At 39.0% G+C, this 16336-nt stretch overlaps 1 protein-coding gene across 4 annotated transcripts in view; it reads right to left on the reverse strand.

Annotated features, from left to right (window-relative positions):
* LOC134643105 (heparan sulfate glucosamine 3-O-sulfotransferase 5) overlaps positions 1 to 15441 on the reverse strand; it is a 128237-nt gene extending 112796 nt beyond the window's left edge. For 2 of the 4 annotated variants that reach the window (XM_063495333.1, XM_063495331.1), the window contains exons 1-2: positions 15022 to 15441; positions 10109 to 10175 (exon numbers count right to left, since the gene is read on the reverse strand). The gene's annotated coding sequence lies outside the window, so the exon portion shown is untranslated. The remainder of the gene's footprint in view (positions 1 to 10108; positions 10176 to 15021) is intronic. The other 2 variants (XM_063495332.1, XM_063495330.1) reach the window with 1 other exon arrangement.
* Positions 15442 to 16336: the final 895 nt, after the last annotated feature.

Raw genomic sequence — 16336 nt, forward strand, 5'->3', positions numbered from 1 at the left:
GTAGCCTTTAATCGCTATCAATGAATGCAAAAGAAAAGCCTTAAAACAACCAGTCATCATCAGTGATGATGGGTGGCCTAACTATGTCATTTTTGGCTTTTGGAAATTATTTTTTTACCTTCTGGCAATCTGGGGTTAATAAAGATTTTATTTCAGCTACTGACAAAGTTGTACTCTGCTTCCTCTGTACCTGACAGCTGCCTCCAGAGTCCCACAAGCTTACTTAGCCCAATAGGACTCATTCTTGCATCAGTTGGCTCCCTTCACTTTGAGTGTCAGCCTCCTGCCTTGTGGCTTTAGCTCTGTACAGCCCCCTCACCAACAGAGGTGGGAAACATGGTCCATTTGGACTCCATTTGCATGAAACATTCCTTTTTGATAACCATATCATTGGGGCTTGATCATGTGACCTTGAATGCTGCCTTAGTTACACTGCAATAGGCGTACACTGCTGTGGGTTTCCCTTGAACAGCTTTTTTCACTTACTATGTGTTTACACACCACTCACTGTTAAATAGATAAATCTGAACTGATATTGAATTGAACTGAACTAAATGTATCCATGTGAACTGAAGAGACTGTATACTGTACATAGCAATGTTCAGCCCAAATGTGTTCCTTATCCACAGTTTTGAGCCATATTTGCCCTGAGCCACATGACCACCTTACATAGGCCATGTATAAGATGTGTCAACATCAGACCCACCAACCCTGTTAATGTGCTGCAACCCGTGGAAAGCTATAATATATGGCTCTTATAATTCTCAGTGACATAACAGAACTATACGTGTCAAAAGTAGCTTCAATTAGGCGCTGATGTATCAGCTATCTAGCCCTTTGAATACACTCTGTACCATTCAGCATAGTGTTTCAACCTGTGGGGTTAATGTGAATGAGTGTTTTTTAACCCAATTTTACCATAGATAAGAAAAGAAAATTAAACAGAGGGTTCACTTACAGGATTTTGACCAAGACAATAGCTTAATATTTATTGTTTCTTTTAGTTATGTTATCAAAATTCTTATTTGTATTCATACTCATTTAATTTCTACAGATGCTTATAGGTGAATGATGTGCAGTTCTGTAATTTACATAGCAGTTATAAAATAAGCAAACTTTTGTGTTTAATCCACATTGAAATATGTGCTTGACCAGTCTTTATCAGTCAAAATCATTTTTAAGCAATCTGATGTAAAAGCTCTGCATTTTATTTTATTTTATTTTATTTTATTTTTTTACTGAAACTGTCTTGGGATGGGTGCTGATGTGCCACTTTTACAAGAACAACTTAGACCATATGACTGGCACTTTCAATCATATGGTCTATAGCTAACATGAGCACAAGAGTGCTAAGTGAAAAGAACCAGTTGAACATGCTTACATTTTACGCACAAGTGACCCCTTAAGGGAATTTAACCGCTCACCCTCATTCCAGTGAGTAACACAGGCCTTTACACAATCTTCACTGCTAGATGGGATATAACGTGTTATTTTCAGATACCTGGAAATAACATCTGTGGTCCACATTGACTACAGCTTTGTTTGTTCTATGTGTCAAACTTAATGTGCTTTGTTGGGCTATAGCTGCTATGCTGGAGAGGTCAGTCCAAGAGAAAGAGACTGAAATGGAGCAAGAACAAGTTGGATGGAAGTTCTCACTGCTGTCATTATTTATGTGTTCAGAAGCCAATTAGACTGCAAACACAGCAGTGGTAATAAATAACTATCCATGCAAAACACCAGCGCAACTTCAAATTAACAGTTTTAAAATGCAAGCACAGCAGTAATTGAATCTAGTGACTCAGATAAAATGAAAAATAAATAAATCATACACATTACAAGCCTTCTGATACTATCATTTCCTATTGTTCCGGCATTCTTAAAAATTAGCTTTATATAATCATTTCTTCAATTTTTCTTAACTTATTCTTAAAATTAACCCTGGCTATTTCACCTTGCAAGTTTCCCATGTTGCTATTTTTAACAGCCCAAGGCATACAAACTCTGAAAAGCGTTACACTTTTGCTGTTAATAGGAAGACATTGAAGTGAAATAATACTTCTGGTAAGAACTAAGAGAAAAGACCTGAAACTGTGTTCTCAGCAAGTGATGACTAAAATCAAAAGCTATGCCTAGAATTTTCATAAGGAGACTAAATGCTCTTAGGCTTCAGAGGCTTAAAATAAATTTAATTTACTTTCTAAGTAATTACTGGGGATAACCCTATTCCTAACACTATCCCTATATTTTTTTCAGTCACTTTTCAAAGTCTTGGCAATCAAGAAAACAATATTTCTAAACAAAATGCATCATCTTCAGCTTGTCTCTAAAACATAGGGCTAGGATTCAACTACGGTTGGAGTTCTTGTTGAGAAACAATAAAGAAGGGACATATTAGATGGTCCACTGCTAAGTAGTTAGGTAGTAAACTATCTGCTGTCTCTGAGAATAGCACTACATGGCTCTAGATAATGGACAATGGACAACAATGGAGGAACTAGACAATCTGGTATGTCAGCTCAACAGTTTGTGCTCAGTGTTCTCTAGCTAAGACAGGTGCAGCTACTTGGATGAAAACAGACATGTCAGATGCAGCTGTACAGTAACCAGCAAATATTCTGTAACTCTGTTTACAGATACAGCCATGTCTTTGCATATGAACAGAAAAGCGATTAAAAAAAATAAGGGATGACTATCTTATAGCAGTCAGTGGTAGTTTCTGATGTCACTGAATATGTTTGAACTTAAAACATCAGTTTGAACAGTGGCATGCAGTGAAATGCAAACAGAGATGATTGCCCACCCACCACCACAAACACAGAAACAAAAACATCTTGGATCACATTAAAGAATACCTTTTCGCTGACTATCTGCACTTCAGATGGATGTCTTCACTTTTAGGCACTTTTTCCTGGCTGAAGAATTCTAGAATAAAATAATTATAAAATATATAACCAAACATTTTTTACTGTGCACTGACAATGACAAGTGATGGAAGAGTTTTTCAAACTATTAATTTAGGAAGAAATGCAATCAAAAACTATGAAAAGTTGTTCCTCTTGAAACCAAGGTTAGACTAATGCAGTGGTTCCCAAACTTTTTTTTGCTGGGCCCCCCTTTGTTTACAAGAAAAATGTTCGCGCCCCCCCAGCCCGCACGCGCGCACGCACACGCACAAACACATCCTCCAACCACACACACCCATATTTTGCTCCATTGCGGTTTATTTCACACCTCAAACATTTAGTAAAAAATTAAGCAAATACAAGTAATCTGCAATAAAATAAAGGTAGTAATAAAATAAACTACTAACTCTTTCACGCTACATCCACACCTACAAGGGGATTTTTGGAAACGCAGCTGTTTCGTCCACACGTAAACGGCGTTTCGAATCACCGAAAACGGAGATTTTTTAAAACTCCTTTTTTGCGTTTACGTGTGGACGAGGAATACAGAGTTCATCACGCAAGGTCAAAGGTATGTGCCTTTTTTCACGTCACGCTGTGCGCCACGTTATTGTTTACATGAGATGAATTGCAGAATGGCAGATAGAGACACAATACTGTTAATCTGACTGTCTGCAGGTTTTACAGGCTTACATATACACACGCAGTTATTGTCTCTCCATTTAGAAAGGCAGACTCGTCACAGCGTAATTATTTTATGTGTAGTTGTTTTTTTCATGTGCAATAATATTCAACATTGCTATCAATACATTTTTCAAAAAATGTCTCTCTGTGCAAAATGGGTTCAAAAACATAAACAGCTGTGGGATACTGTTTGTCCGTGATTTGAAGAGCCCAGCGCTGCTCCCGACACAGGGAAAACCAATTCTGCAGGGGAGACCTACCTCGGCACTTGTGCAGGTAAAGCCAAAGGAAAGATATGCTTCACCATATCTTCTAGTCTTTGGCTTAGAATGAAGTTGGTTTGGAAACATATTCAGCGATGCTTCATCTCCTGCTTTGCGTTTCTGTGGCCGCCCCGTGCTAGCAGCGTCCAAGCGTTTTGTCTCCCCCCCCCCCCCTCTTTCATGCCGCGCCCCCCCTGCAATGGCTCTGCGCCCCCCCCCCCCCCCCCAGGGGGCGGGCCCCACACTTTGGGAAGGTCTGGACTAATGGATGAACTGTACTTTCCAATACCCTGACATAGGCTGTATCCCAATTCAGGGTCTGCAGCCTTAAAGTACGCAGCCCCAACGATCCTCAAGGGCTGCGTACTCAAAGACCGCTAAGGCCGGAAGTGCGAGGCTTGTGAAATGGGACGGTCTAGCCTCCGTCGCGCTGCCCAGGTTGCCTAGCAACCATAACACCAACCGCTGGAAACGTTTCATACAGCTTTGTTTGACAGAAATGAAGGAGAACATATTTTGTTCGTGTGTTTGTTTCTACACGAGCTTTGTGTGATTTAATAAGTATCTGAGGCTGAGACCACAGGACTGTAAAACATGATTGTTGGCCTTCATTTCTGTACTGAACAGTCATTTAAGATTAGCTAGTAAATAACAATTAGCTAATGTTGTTCATGAGACTAAAGCCAGTGTAAATATGATATGGCCAATATTATAGTTATCATATTAATCATTATAAGTTATTACAGCAGTGAGTTTGAACTCTCAAATCAATTCTATTGTCACATCACATGTGCAGGTACACTTGTACAGCACATGTGAGTGAAATTCATGTGAGTGAACTCTGTGTCTAATACTGAGCTTCAGTACAGATTCAAGTTGCAGTTATTTATATTTCCTATCACCTTAAATCTTCACTCAAAGACAAGTATCTTTGACAGTGTAAAATGTGACGTCATTGGGGTAAAACCGCAAAGGATTGTGGGTATCCGTGGCAAGAGGTACTAGCGCAAGCAGGCTTTCAATTGAAATCAGTTACACAGCGATAAAAAGAAACAAAAAATGCCAAGAAGCTGTTGTATTATTAACTGCACAAGCCGGGCAAACGACAGCCGCGTGAAGCCGACGGATAAAGCGAATGGTTTTTATCAGATTCCGGCGTGGAAGAGAAATTGTCCAAGCCATGTCTCCGAAGTCACGAAGAGGCGACGGATGGCCTGGACAGTAAATATTCAGCTTTGAATAAATGGTGAATTGTCCTGACAGAATATTGCGTTTCGCTTCTGTTATTACCATGGTACATTGACAAAATCATATACTTTTATTCACAGGATAAAACAGTTTTTTGTATCACTAATTGCCCAGTACGATTACAACATACAATATTATTGTCACTGCTACATTTCTGTAATGCGTACCAGAAATTATTTCCACTACTAATTAATTACCGTTGAGCTCAAAGTTCCTATTAATAAACGGTTAACGAATGTGTATTTATGAAGACGATTTGTGAGACTGGTAAACTTACCTTTGTTCGTACGATGGTCTTTTGTTCTACACGGTGCATTTCAAGGTCCTGTACCTATCCGTCGGTAAACTGTACCTGGGCTTGTTGCAGTGACCTGAAGTTACTAAAAACTTCATGAGTGTATGCACTCACTCCAAGAACCGTATAATTATAAATCTGAGCGTGGTGAAAGTTGGGCAGCACGTTGACGTCTTTTGTCCACTCTGTGTGCTCCTAAGGGTCTAACCCTTTCACTCCTTTGATTTTTTCCTCGTATCTTTTCTTTGCCTTTTCGTCGAGTCTGTCTTTGTACGGACCGGCATTGTTCTCCTTCGTTTTGTACATTCCTCTTTTGGGGGGCAAAGAAAAAGCAAGAAGGTATTGAAACCGGCGAATGAACGTTTTGCGGTGCTGCAAATGCTTGCATTTGATGCGGTACTTTGATTGTTTTGCCACGGGTTCCCGGCATGCAATGCGCGAAAGTCACGTGGTCTGTCAATCTCTATATAGATGTATTATATATAAGAGACAAATATTGTCCGTTTAATATGTTGGCATTACTAAATTTGGCTCAATGCTTACATATATGTGTAAAAAGAAAATGTACAAGCTGTGATAACTGTTTCTGATAGAATGAAGAGTAGACTGATATATTAAATATCCCTTTATTGGGTGAGAAAATCAGACCATGTCATAACTGCTTTAAGTCATACAGAATAGATATCAGAGCCTTAAACAGGCTGACTTCTGCTAAATGGGTCAAACTGGGCAGAAAGTATACAAACACATAACATCCTTATAGAATATGATGTAACACTATAGATCAACTTACCTCAGAATATATAAAGCATATAAACAATTACAGCAATATGATGCAACAAACACAGCAGTACTACTAATCCAAAATACTCAAAGCTTCATAGAACTGAAACAAACATTTATTTTTAGCTCCATTCTGCTGCTGATACATACTTTAGGTTTCTGAATATTAAACTTGTTTCTGCCTTTCATAATGTGTAACTTGAAGGCCCTGAGTACTTTCTCCCACACTGAAAACACTGGAATGATAAAATTATTTGAACATTACCTAATAAGACTGATTCAGGACAGACAATTAGTTATGTTAAACTTTCCTAGCAGTCCTTCACAAACAGGGAACAGTCTGTCTATTCTCTCCATCTGTCAGCTGCTGCTGGCTCTTTCTCCTCCTCTTCCTCACACACTGCTGAGTTTGTCCTGGTGGATCATCAGGGGTGCAAAGCCTCACAGATGATGTGCAGCAGTGGGTCCCTCAGTCTGTCCTCACTCTGGACACTTGCAGTTGTCACACATGGAAATCAAATGTGTGATGAGCTGCAGGATTCAAACACAAGTGTAACTTATAAATACATGTTCATACTTTTATTACACAATCAGAGAGAAAGAAACAGAGAGAGAGTGCAGGACAGACAGACAGGTGACAGTCTCAGGTGTATACACTGCTACAAAACAGCACAAGAGAAGGAGGATTTAGTGTTTGTGTTATTACGAGTGCTAAACAAGAAGAGTTCCCAGATGGTACAGTGGACACATGTGTGACTCCTGTGATTAAAGCATCTTTCTTTCAGCTTAACGAGTGAACCGTCAGCTCGTTCAAACACACGTTAAAGTCCGTTTGGCTCGACACCACCGAACAGAGGCAGCAATATAACATAGCTAACATTAACAGTGCAGTGAATCCTGCTTGTGCCGTGATATTCAGGACTGCAAACCGAGCAGCATTCACTGACTTTCAGCTTGTTGTGTTTGTGGATATATGACTGACTTTAATTATCCATAGAATCATCACATTCTCTGTAGGATTAAGGTCGACTATTGTATTATTATATTTTAAAGGCTTTAAAACCAAGTAAACGCTGAAAGTACAAACATCGCTAGTGGCAAATAACTTTGCCGACATGTGGCCAACAGTAATGTTTTAATGTTCCTCATTATTAAACATTTTCACATAAATAAGTGACATAATATTCAGTACTTACGTTTAACAGTTTACTCTTCGGCCGCTACGCTTCTGCCGTCTGCAGCAAAATTATCCACAGTGACTGCCGCGCTATGAATTGTGGGATATGTTGGGCCACGAATTCTACATCGCCACAGCCTTAAAATTCAGGGAAATGAAGGCCGCATTTCAGGGCCGCATTTCGAGCAGCCTTTGAATTGGGACAGCCTTCGGCGCGCCGCTGTGACGTAATCGGCCTTAAAATGCAGCCTTTAAGGCTGCAGACCCTGAATTGGGATACAGCCATAGACCTTCTCAGGAAGCCTAAGTAGCGTGACCCCTGGTGCTGGAGCACACGCTCTCCAGTTCCTCTTCTTAAAGATGAGAACCACCACCCTAGTCAGCCAATCCGGTGGCACTACTGCAGATCTCCAAGTGACATTGCAGAGGCATGTCAGCCGAGACAGCCCTACAACATTCAGGGCATTAGGGAACTCTAGGGGTCATGTACAATGTGTGTCAGATGATGGTCAAGGGCACAAACTCTGGCAGCAATGTTGGATAATTCCTCCCACCCACTCCATAACGTGCTGGCTACCCACAGGAGCACGTCCAGTGAGAGACTGAGATTACCAAAACGCACCTGAACGACACAGGAAACCATCCTTGCCTGTGGCCATCTCCCTGTACAACTCATCCACCTAACACACTGTATACTGCTATAGCTACACAATTTTTGCACATGCTCTTCTTTCTTATCCAGATCTGACTTATATATATGTATATATTCTATATATTGTGTTATTTCTTACTTCTTGTATTGTCTGTTTTTGTTATTGTTTATACTGTAGCACTGTAACCAACATAATTTCCCCTGGGGATCAATAAAGTATTCTGATTCTGATTCTGAGTTCAACCCCTGGCTTTCGAGACATAAGGTATCAAAAGTAAAAACAGTTGCAGGTCTACATCTTGATTTTTTTTTTAAGTGTATTAAAATATAATAATTAAAAATAATTTGAATTAAAAGGCTTGAGTAGTGTGTCACATCATTAACTATCAATATCCAAAATATCGAAAAAATATTAATGAAAAATTAAGGTGCAGTGTTCACAGACAGCTGGTTAAATTTGTTACATTCAGTCAACCAAGTCCTTTCTCATAGACGCTAATCTGAAAGTGCTGCTGAGCCTGCACATGGTCAGTTTGCTTTTGTTTTATTACACTGGAGATGGTCAGAGGTGCTGTCCTTCTCCATCATCATTAGACCTTTTTAACAACTTTTTCACACTCCATCACACATTGGCCAAGGTAGTTAAGTTGTTAGGTAGTAAGAGGAAACTCATCTGTTACAATGATAAATCACTGATACTCATTTACTTGCTTATGCTAGCTGTGTTTTCACACAAAGCGCAGATCTGATCTCAGAGCAATGAAAGTAGGGCCTGCAGCAGTTTGCCACACACGCCGGTCATCAGTTTCCTGTGAAAGACCAGAGGTTTATCCAAAATGTGCATGAGCAAACCAAAAAAAAAAAGCTGCTGCGCTCTCAACTCAGCTCAGGAGACAGACACACCTGCTTTCTGCAATTTTCAAGAGTACAAAACAAGCAGGGCTTTCAGTATAATAGTCAACTGCAGCCAAAGACACAAGATAGAAGTAATGCATGGGATGAATGCAAATAGGTGAGGAGCTTTATGACAGCACTGTTTTTGAATTTATGGTTGTTTGTATATTTTAATTTATGTATCTTTTTAAATTTGATGAGGCAAGCACTGCCTGGCTAAGACCATGGCAAGCACCGTTTGGCTTGCTTGTTCTCATGTAATACCAATGGGTTTGAATCACAAGCTTAGTTCAAACAGTTGATAACAGAAATGGGAGCTCTTCATAACAAATCTCCTTACTTTCATTTGTCCTAAAGGACAAGTTGTGGCAAAGTCAGCAATAATTCTGTCCCATGTTCACCACCTGTGATCGTGTTCCATTTTCATGGAAATTCTGAATAAATTGTATTTATACAGCACCAAAACACATCAACAGTCGCTTCGAGGCGCTTTATATTGTAAGGTAGACCCTACAAAAATACATACAGAGAAAAACGCAAAAATCATATGACCCCCCCCCCCCCCATGAGCAAGTACTTTGGTGACAGAGAAAAGGAAAAACTCCCTTTTAACAGGAAGAAAGCTCTGACAGAACCAGGCTCAGGGTTGGCGGCCATCTGCCACGGCCGGTTGTGGTGAGAGAAGGAAGGCACAATGTCCAGCATGTTTTCCTCATCAGTTACATTACGCTCAAATTAAAAAGGATGAACAGAAAACATTTTTTTTCTTCCTGTAGTGTAGAGAGATACCTATTAAGTCCATTTCAATCATTTGATGTAACTACCAAGACTCATTGCAACGTAAACCATAGAGACGAAATATTTTTATAACATTTTATGAAGACAAAGATTGTTTTTTTCCCACACTGTTGTTTGCTAATGATACAAAATTTATAGGACCATTCTACTATTCTAATGGAAAACAGAACACAGAGCTTGTGTTTCAAAATTTCTTTGAAAATTTAGAACTGTTCAAGCTTAAAACTACGCATGCTAAAGTCCATCCATGAAATGCAGCCTTTATTAGTGGTGTATAATCAGAAAGCAGTAGGTTTCTAAGGTAAACTACAATTTAATATTGTTATTTATTCAGTATTTGTGTTTTCTCTTTATACACTGCAGAAAGAGGAAGAATAATGTGTCTGTGTGTCCCTGGCAAAAATTTACCTGTTGTGGTAATTTGATAAAATGCCATTTCATTCTGCAGTATATGACGTATCAGCAAATCACTCCCCTGAAAGAGAGCAAGAAAAAAAGCAATTACTGCAGGACCTTAGCTGATGTTGTAATTACGTGGTTGAGGTTCATGTCCAAGTACAAGAATGGTCCAATACTGAAAACCTCCATCAGTGCTTTAAACAGCATTCATAAAATGAGTCTCTGGATCTAAAAGAAAATCTACATTGGGATTAGTTTGTAATATCTAATAGAGAACTTTAAAACAATGTCCACTTTTCTTATTTCAATTTGTCATGTATTTGTCAAGATATGATGCAGCATATCCCATACGCCATATCGATGGAGTTTTTGACCATTACAATCAATACAGAAAAAGAAATAGTAATTTAATAAACTGTGGTAGCCTTGTTTTTGCTAAATTCACTGATTAAATGTTTAATGAATAAAGTAATCTCAAAGAAAACCATCAGCTTTTTCCAATGGACATACAAAGTGGAAACCACCATTTAAAGTAGGGTATAAAAGCTAGAAAAAGAAAACAATACCGTCTAATTAATTGAATCCTAGGCGTGTCACATGGGTCTACTGTGCGAGGACACCTAAATTGCATCAAGCAAATCTGGGGAATGGAACCCATATGGCTAATGGATATGGGTTATGATATTGTTTTGGAAAGCTCTGCAACACACCGTCCTTCAAATGCTACAGCAACACAGACCTCCACAAATCATTACAGCAGCATAATGGAACACAGTTGATCAGACCCAGGATGAAGGGATGCCAGGGAAAAGAAGAAGAAGACTGTTTTGTGAATAATGATTATGGTCACCTTAGTCATATATCACCATCCGTGAGAAGTTGTCTTGGATAATGGTGTCAGTGCAGAGGGCTGACAAATTTCTGCACCATCCTCAGGTTTCAATCCTATAGTTACCCTCCTCTTCTCTCTTTGTGTCTGCCACCATAATTGCTTAGTAAGCAAGAAATTAATCCATGTTGCAGTAACCCTAACATGTTTTCTAAAAAAGAAATAGTAGATTGACCATCATGAATGTGGAGTGATGACACAGCAGGCCTCACTTCGACGCAAGTTGTTAGCAACTCTTAGCCAAGGTCAAGTTGGTATAGTATGTGGGTCCTTTCCTTAATATTGGATGAATTCAATTAGTGCTTCTACAAAGACAAACGTGAGCGAAATATAATGTGTGGTTGAGTAAGAGGTCAAACCAATGTAGTGTAGAAGGTTCTGTAAAATCAGACCGATAGACTAATTCTCTCTTGTTCGCTTTTCTTTTCACAGTTTTACTGCAGTTGGCAGCTTAACTGGATCGTCTGCCAGCCATGTGCTGCTCCATTTGTTTCTCTCAGAAGGTCACAGGAGAGAGTTTTCAGGCCCTTCCTCAACTTTCGCGGCCACCCTGCCCACAGGAGTTATTAAGATGAATAGAGCAATATGCTGTCCTGGCTGCTGCTAGCTTTGTGCCATCATGACCTCTGATAACTCAAATCAGACCTTCGGGAACACATCTACAGTTACCCACTGATGAGATCCATGCTCAAGAATATGATGTATGGGTGTCATTTTAAGGTGAAACAGAAATTGTAGGTTGCAGTAAATACAGACTATGCAAGTCATTAAACCAATACAGTGTTTGACATTACCCAGTGTGGACACTGAGATCAAATCCAGGAGGAAGTTTAGCATTTAGTATTTCACAGACTTTTTACTTTACAATTTAAAATCAAGTTAAAAGAACCAGTTACAGTATGAGAACCAGTTGTTCAATGCCATTCAATGTAACTGACAACATGTGTGAGGGATTTTAATGGCAATCATTTTAAGTAATTAAATCAGAAATTGTTTAATCAACTCTATGCAGTAGAGCCTTACACCTGTGCTTCTTTCATGGCCAGCAGGGGTACCTCCTGTGGTTACTCCTGTTTATATAGATGTCTAAGAAAATAACCCCTCAGTTTTCTTGCTCTAAGACCTTGTTAAAATTCTTGAAATACATTTAGAAAACCTTTTTCAATTCTCTATTTCTATTTGACAATATTTTACTTTGTTTGATTTCCTTTGCTTGTTAGGCTAATTGATGGTTCTAAATTGGCCATGTCTCTCACTGTGTTAGAGTTATAATGGACTGGTAACCTGTCCAGAGTGTACTCTACCTTTTACCCTATGAAAGCTGGGATATAATACGCCCCTTCATGAACCTGAAGTAGATAACCAGTTAAGAAAAAAGATTAATTTACTGAATCTGAAAACAAGAAAAAACAATACTATACTATACTTGTTATCCAATGAGCATGCAACATTGTTGGATGTCTCAGCCAGCTTCGCACTGCGCTCATAACACCTGGTATGAAAAAAGCCAAGATGGCTAGGACGAAAACACTCAGCTTGAGGCTTCACAAAACTACTTATATGTCCAGTGGATGACATCATGCTGCCTACATCCAAGTCTTATATAAAGGTGGAAATATTACTAACTTATCATTTAAAATGTACTTTCTATTTCAGCTGCATATGAGTGTACATTGAGGTGTGAATCTATTGATATGTTATACTGTATAATGATGGAAGAAAAGAATAACATTCAAGAAAAAAGTAATCTTTGTGCAGTCATAACAGCATTTGCTTCATACAGCTCATTGGCACTGACATTTTTTTTAGAATTTAGACAAAAGCTACCACAGTTAAGTAATGCATTTCGTTAGCCTTTACTGAGTTAAAACTAGAAATATATGGTCTTGTTATTAGTGGTACTACTGCAATTTACAAGCAAACCCAGTTTTTAAGTCATAGAGAATGACAGATAACTTATTTATTGGCCTGTTTTGTTTTTTGGGGGTTTTTTGTTTTGTTTTTTTGGGTGGGATCCTGCATAACCAGAATATTTTCACTTATAATCGGCAGATTAAAATTGGGGAGTGCAAACAATATTTTTGCACTGTGACTGCATAATTTGCTCTCTCTTCTTAATGGGCATAATGAAGAAAAAGTCCTCAGAGGAAACAAACACAACAGAGCATTTTTTATGTATTTCGACAGTTTGACGGATCAGACAAATTATTCCTGCACCCACATGCTACAGTACCGTGAAAACATTACCAATGATTTCTATAAACATTACTAATACACACTGATTATAAGATCGCTGTCTGAACAGTTGACCAACATCAGGACTGCATAAATGGTAGCCATGTATCACAACAGACAGTGTCGATTCAGTTGTTCATCCTGAACTGAAACAGACCAAAATTCTTTGAAACTGAGTGGAACACATGACAAGAATTTCTCTACATTTCGCTTTGTACATACTCTGATAGTGTGATTGGATCAATTTTGCTTAACTAATAGTGTTATTGCTTAAAGACTTCCTGTGTACCAGTCAGCAAGCACATAATAGTATTCACAATGTCATAAAAAATATTCCATTTAAAGGGTTAGAATCATATCCCTGTGAATGTTTCCCTTCACTTGTTACCTTGTCTTTTGTTAACTTTAGCAACTGATGCTAGTTTGAAGAATGGGACAGACAATTAACCAAAACTTAATAAAAACTGACATTCAGAACCTTTTCAATTAAATGAATACTTCCCCCATTATTATACATACTACTGTGTGTGTTGTAACAGGACTGCCTTATCTAGTGGAAACACCAAGGAGGAAAAGTCAAACACCAAGCCGATTGCCCAACTTGCGTACTTTGTACCAAATAAAAAAGCAATGTCCATTGTTTGACTTTAGTAAAGACAACATCAAACAAAGACAACCAACAACTGTAAAAAAAAAATTGTTTTGTGATTATCACCAATATGTTAAATTTGGAGCTCAATCATATTACAGGAAAAAATATCTCAGCTTCAGTAAAAACCTAATGAACTATGAGCGCAAGAACTCTGTATGTATATGTATTAATGGTGATTTGATCTGAGGTCATATTGCCCAGCCCTACTAATAAATACCAATTCAGTAAATTTATAATCTTGTTTGTTAAACAAAATGGAACAAACAAACACAAAGTTATGACAGTAATATTAAAGCATAGGCTAGAAAAATGATTTGTCTTCCTCTGCTGGAGGAATCAAGCTGATTCATTTAACCACGGCACTCAGATCTGCAAAGCTAACATATCGACTTGTATCGGTACAAGTTACAAAACAACTTAATTTGTGAGAAAAACCACAGCAACAACAGATATTGCTGGTACTTCCTAATTTCTTTTTTTTAATTCAGAGCATTATGAATAAAAGACATGCATGTTAGGTAAACTGTCAGTGTGAGATGACATGCTTAAAATGCATAGAATTAATTGCTTTATATAGGAGAATTGGGCTTGTAGCGTAATTTTAGTGAAGTGCTATGTAAATGACTTTTTCCATTTCCAGTCTCAGAGCTGTTGAATGGTGTGAAGTCCAACACTGCAAGCAATGGATGTTCAAGCCTGAAATACAGTTGGCTGAGCCAAGACAAGCAAGGACACTGAAGAGCTTCCACAGGCAGCAGTATTTTCCTGTTGACATTAAACCTAAGCCCTTAACCTAATGTCACTGGCTGCTCCACACTCTACCTTTCATCTTCATTCTCACAGACTGCCACAGAGCTTTAAGCACTTAGCTACTAACAAAAGCCCTATTAGATGGTAAATGTAGAGTAATGATGACAAGCAGCAGCAATGAAAATAGCACCTGTCGCCTGAGACAATAATAAATCACCTGCGATGAGAGTGACTGTGCACAGATACAAGCAAACAAGTTCAGGAAGGTCGAGAGGCAGAAGAAGAGCTAATCTGGACTAACCCTCTCCACCTCCTACAGCTCCAGCAAGGCTGAGGATAAATAACGGGCAAAGTGTTAATATAAGAACGTTTTTTTTTCTCTTAGCTTGTGTTTACCTGTTCAGCATCCTCCCCAGGACACGCCAGCTACCCTTCCAGCCCGGCGCTCAGCAGGAGCAGTAACGGAGATCAGAAACCCTCTCAGCATCCCCCGTAAGCTCGCAGGTTCGGCTCCTTATGGGACAACTACCGGCAAGTGCGGTAGTGCAAGTTGGCTCCGACTCGGGATGTTCCGCTCAGCGCGCGTGAGCAGGTGCGAGATTAAAAATAATAATCATAAAAACACGCAGAACGGAACTCTCAGCCTGCGCCCGCCGGTGAGCACAGCGTCAGCTCTCCTCTCGTTTTACGCGGATCCCTGTTAGTTGAAGCCTTTTCTGAAGTCCACGTTCATCGCGGTGCCCTTCACTAGCAATTCCGCCGCGGAGACGCGTGGAGCTCACCCCGTACCGCTGCTGACTGGTGAAGGCGGCACGGACGGAGCCGGGGCGTATTTCTGAAGAAGGAGGAGGGTGAGGGAGGGCGGATGCGCAACGATGCCGGATGCAAGGACGTCACAAAAGTTTCTAAAAGCGCAGAAGTGATTCTGAGAGCACGAAGGAATTATTTTTCCTGCGTCCATCTGTTAGATAGAAAGATTACATATTCTAATTATATTCTATTTATTTTATGTGTTGTTTTAAAAATAATGATAATGGGGAGAAAAAAATCTTAGGGTAAAACCAAATTTGGAGCAACTTGAAGCAAATTTAAAGAGCATGGCGTTACACGTTAGGGGTAAATAACTTTTTCCTGCCAATCTAATCACACAAGCAAGAGCAAATACGTGTTAGATAACACGATAGGCTGTCTGTCTATCTCATGCTGACAAGACATTTAACTAAAGGGCATAAAGGAAGAGACTGTCTATTACACATATCAGTTTTGTTGTTGCTTTTAATCATTATTTTACTTTTTTTAAAAACCTTTTTCTTTTATAAATTTTTGTGACTCACATAGGCTTGTTTTATGTGACCCTAAATTACTTGTGAACTGTTGCTAAATGTAATACTACCTTAAATGTTGATAAACCGGTAAGAGAATTGTAACTTAAATAACTGGCTGTGATCTTACAACATGAATAGATAGTGAATGCAGACAAAAAGGTCCTGCTTGAAAACTCATTTTTACTGTATAACCTTTAAGCTGGTGTTACGTTTAGGTTGGTAAACGGTATTATATGATGATTTTCTATTCTAACTGAGAATTCAAAGCCTAGAGGCCTCATTCAACCATTCATAAACTCATTCATGCAGTGCTTTTACATTATGCATAAACACTTTATCTACCATTCATGCACATTCACACACACTACCAGTTAGTGTACTGGGTG

Source organism: Pelmatolapia mariae, linkage group LG15, assembly GCF_036321145.2.
Source record: "Pelmatolapia mariae isolate MD_Pm_ZW linkage group LG15, Pm_UMD_F_2, whole genome shotgun sequence".
Taxonomy (NCBI): Eukaryota; Metazoa; Chordata; class Actinopteri; order Cichliformes; family Cichlidae; genus Pelmatolapia; species Pelmatolapia mariae.